This window comes from Gymnoscopelus microlampas (assembly GCF_963454915.1).
Source record: "Gymnoscopelus microlampas genome assembly, chromosome: 2".
In the NCBI taxonomy this organism is placed as follows: Eukaryota; Metazoa; Chordata; class Actinopteri; order Myctophiformes; family Myctophidae; genus Gymnoscopelus; species Gymnoscopelus microlampas.
In genome coordinates, this window is record NC_139939.1 from 61,885,774 (window position 1) to 61,890,409 (window position 4,636).

Consider the following 4,636-nt stretch of genomic DNA (forward strand, 5'->3'; position numbering starts at 1 on the left):
ATTGGGCGTGAGGCATACAGGTGGTTGATTGGACGTGAGGCATACAGGTGGTTGATTGGACGTGAGGCATACAGGTGGTTGATTGGACGTGAGGCATACAGGTGGTTGATTGGACGTGAGGCATACAGGTGGTTGATTGGGCGTGAGGCATACAGGTGGTTGATTGGACGTGAGGCATATAGGTGGTTGATTGGGCGTGAGGCATACAGGTGGTTGATTGGGCGTGAGGCATACAGGTGGTTGATTGGACGTGAGGCATACAGGTGGTTGATTGGGCGTGAGGCATACAGATGGTTGATTGGGCGTGAGGCATACAGGTGGTTGATTGGACGTGAGGCATACAGGTGGTTGATTGGGCGTGAGGCATACAGGTGGTTGATTGGACAGAAGTACTTTCACTTCTAGTTGAGGAACATTTGACCTTTCAAGTACTGACCGGGGGTAAATAATAGTGGATCACTAATAGCAGATCTAGCTCTGGACCAGAGCTACAAGGTCACAACAACTGAGCTTGTAGATCTGCTATTTTCACTATTATTCATAGTTTAATAATTAGCTTTGGCTCTTTGTTCAAAGATGTGTGTTATGTTGTCTGATGTCTCCCTCTGGTGGTTGTTGAGGCTTGGTGCAGCAGCACTAGATGAAACGTTATATATAATATGTATCTATTTATAAGTATTCATTTATATGTATTATAAATATAATATACAATCAATGAATATGAAGAAAATGAATACAGACAAATAAAACATGAAAGAGGAAGTATATATTGAAGTATAATATAGGTTTAAATTAGTAAATATAGGTTTAAATTATTCTACACTTTAACCAACAATACACAGGTTTGTTGTTTGCAATATGTAAATGAGGACATATTGAACATATTGATAATTAATCACTAGATATGATATGTTTATTTTAACTACAGAAAGTAGATCCCAACGAGAATTATTTGTAATGTTTATGTGTAAATATATCTGAGTTTATTAAAACACATAAATGAATGAATTCTCTCTGCAACATGTGTTTATTTATCACTTTAACATTTTAATATTTATTTTACTATTATCTTCGAAACGGGGGCGGATTCACTTCATCCTTAGATCCCATCGGCCGGAGGTACGCCATCACACTGTGATTGGCTAACTAACACACGGGTTGTTGGGGGCAACCACCCAGCCAGAGCCATGGCAACCAACCGAACCCACTGCGCTGTCCAATCAGAGCGCTGCCCAGTGTTGCCATGTATGTTTATTATAAGTAACTTTGGGCTTGTTTTCTCTTGGTTTCGTCCTTTTGGTCTCCTTTCTAAGTGTTGTTTAGAACATCGGTTCTCAAAGTGCGGTACGGGGACCCCCAGGGGTACTTTAGGCGGTTCCAGGGGGTCCCCAGCTAAATGATGGATAGGAACCAGAAGAACCCTTATGGTTCTGTAACTCTGAGAGTGTACAAATGAAACCAAATGGACCCTAACCTAACGGGTCCATTTGGTTCCATTTGTACACTCTCAGAGTTAAAGTAACATTGATTTTATAATATAAATTCGGGTCCCAGAGATATAAATGCCATTAAATGGGGGTCCGTAGCATAATGCATGTCAAACTGGGGGTCCTTGAAATTAAAATGGTTGAGAATCACTGCTAGAAAGCCGTATAAACCTTCTCTTATTGGGGTCCCTGGCTTATCTTTTCAAATGGGGGTCCGTGCCGGGCTAATAAGTGTCAATTTGGGGGTCCTTGACATGAAAAAGTTTGAGAACCACTGGTTTAGAACCCCGCCCCCCACCCCAACTATTTACTGTAAACTGTATTATCTTTCTTTAAATGATGTTTTTGTATAGTAGGCCTAGTGTATGTATGTGTCTGTCATTAATGTTTCGATGAATTGAGTACACATACCCCAATGGAAACAAGCCATGGTGCTTTCGTATCATTGTATTTGTTTTAAACTCTACTTTTACTCTACTACCAAAAGTACTAAAAAAATGTGAAAATAGCAGATCTACAAGCTCACAACGCATATGTATAAAATAGGGCTAAAGTGGTTATTGTATATGTTTTATAATATCATACTTTATATATGCAAAGTAACTAGTAATTAAAGTCTTCAAATAATTGTAGTGGAGTAAAAGTACAATATTTGCCTCTGAGATGTAATGGAGTAGAAGTTAAGATATTGAAAATTGGAAATACTCCAGTAAAGTAAAAAAAAAAATATATATATATACAAAAGTGTACTTAAGTACAGTACTTGGGTAAATGTACTTAGTTACTTTACACCACTGTCATAGACCTGGTTGCTTATTTCTCTTGCGAAATCTGGCAACCATGGCCGCTGCTGCCGTGTCCCTCCGGTCTATGGGACTGGTAATGATCAGCATCCCTCCGGCCTATGGGACGGTATGACCAGCAGCGCAGAGACACAGAAACACATTGTTCCTGATATACTGTAATAAAGCCATTGATCCATAGATCCATAGATCCAGTAGATCCATAGATCCATAGATCCAGTAGATCCAGTAGATCCAGTAGATCCCTCTGATCTCAGGATGCCCGGCATGATGGACAAAGGCTCAGATTATCTGGGGAATAAAAGTCGCTCAAACGGAACTAAAAGTCCTTCTAACGGTCATTATTCTGAGGACAGCGCGTCTGACGAGGACCACGGTAATTATATTGAATATTATATATAATATATAAATATATATATGATCATTTAATAAGGTTTTATATTATATTATGACGACCAACCCACCAGGATAGCCTCGAACAACAAGCCCTGAACATGTATTTATTATCATTTAATGTAGTTTCTTAACAGTAAAAAAACACACTCGTGTTTTTTATATAATAAACACACATTATTTACTATTATATTTATTATTATTATTATTATTTGTTATTATTTATGAAGGAGGAATAAAGCCAGTCCAGGATGGTAGCCTCGAACAACAAGCCTGTTCTTTATTTATTTATTCATTTATTCATTATGATTTATAATAATTCTCTTTAGTTTATTAACATTAATAACACTCTGCTGTGTTTTTACATTTAAATCATATAAATAACGGTTCTGTTTCTGCGGCGTTGTGAGGACGTTGTTGTGACGATGGGCAGTATAGCCTCGAACACCCAGCCATGGATCCATGCTTTATGTTTTACATCAAATACATGTTCAGATGGGGGTCAGAAACATGATATATCATGTAGGGCCATGCAGGGACCCCCAGGGACCCCTTGGGACCCCCTGACAAAATTAGTGTTGTTCAAATATTTAAAGAAATATTCCACATTTTTCACCAAAAAAATATGACTGTCTGAAAATAGCAGATCTACAAGCTCACACATATTGTGATCTTGTAGATGTAGATCTGCTATTCTCAAGTAGCTGATGTATATGAGGTTAAAGTGATGAAACTGATGTTGGTGCTATATTACGGTAACTCATTTAGCTGTGGACCCCTCAAGGACCCCCTGCTTTGATGTGATTATTATTACAATAGATTTATTTATGCATTTTATTAAAATATTTTAAAATATTTGTTTAACAGTATTTATTGATCTAAATATATTAGTATTAAATGTGTTTACTGGTATTTATTGATCTAAATATATTAGTATTAAATGTGTTTTCAGATGTGGGGATGCGGGTCGGCGCCGACTACCAGGCCAGTATTCCTGACTTTGACCCTGGTGAGTTTCTGATCCATAATAATAATAATAATAATAATAATAATGAGGGTAATAATAATAATAATAATAATAATAATAACAATAGAAGTGGTGTACACGGCAGGCAGTTCTAATGGAAAAAACTATGACCCGTGTACGGACTAGTGCCGGTGAACACGGCAGCGATCATCTCCCATAGTTGCTATGGAGCGTGAACACTCGCGACTGCTATTCGTGTACACTGTCTGTGCCAACTACATTTTCTCAATGGGGGGCAGCAGAGAGCCTTAGTCAGTCATTCAATCAATCTATCAATCAATCAATCAATGCCAACAAGTAGAAATGTGCTCTGTGTACACGGCGTGTACACCTCCCACATTATGCTATGGGAAACGCCGTTTCTGATCATGTGACCTCCCGGGACGCTGTTTCTGGGCGGGGTCTCGCCAAATTCGTCCCACGTACCCCCCCCCCGCCCCCCCCGATAGACCCTCTTGAGTCTAGGCTAGCCTCAATCAATCTATCAATCAATCAATCAATGCCAACAAGTAGAAATGTGCTCTGTGTACACGGCGTGTACACCTCCCACATTATGCTATGGGAAACGCCGTTTCTGATCATGTGACCTCCCGGGACGCTGTTTCTGGGCGGGGTCTCGTCAAATTCGTCCCACGTACCCCCCCGACAGACCCTCTTGAGTCTAGGCTAGCCTCAATCAATCTATCAATCAATCAATCAATGCCAACAAGTAGAAATGTGCTCTGTGTACACGGCGTGTACACCTCCCACATTATGCTATGGGAAACGCCGTTTCTGATCCTGTGACCTCCCGGGACGCTGTTTCTGGGCGGGGTCTCGCCAAATTAGTCCCACGTACCCCCCCCGCCCCCCCCGATAGACCCTCTTGAGTCTAGGCTAGCCTCAATCAATCTATCAATCAATCAATCAATGCCAACAAGTAGAAA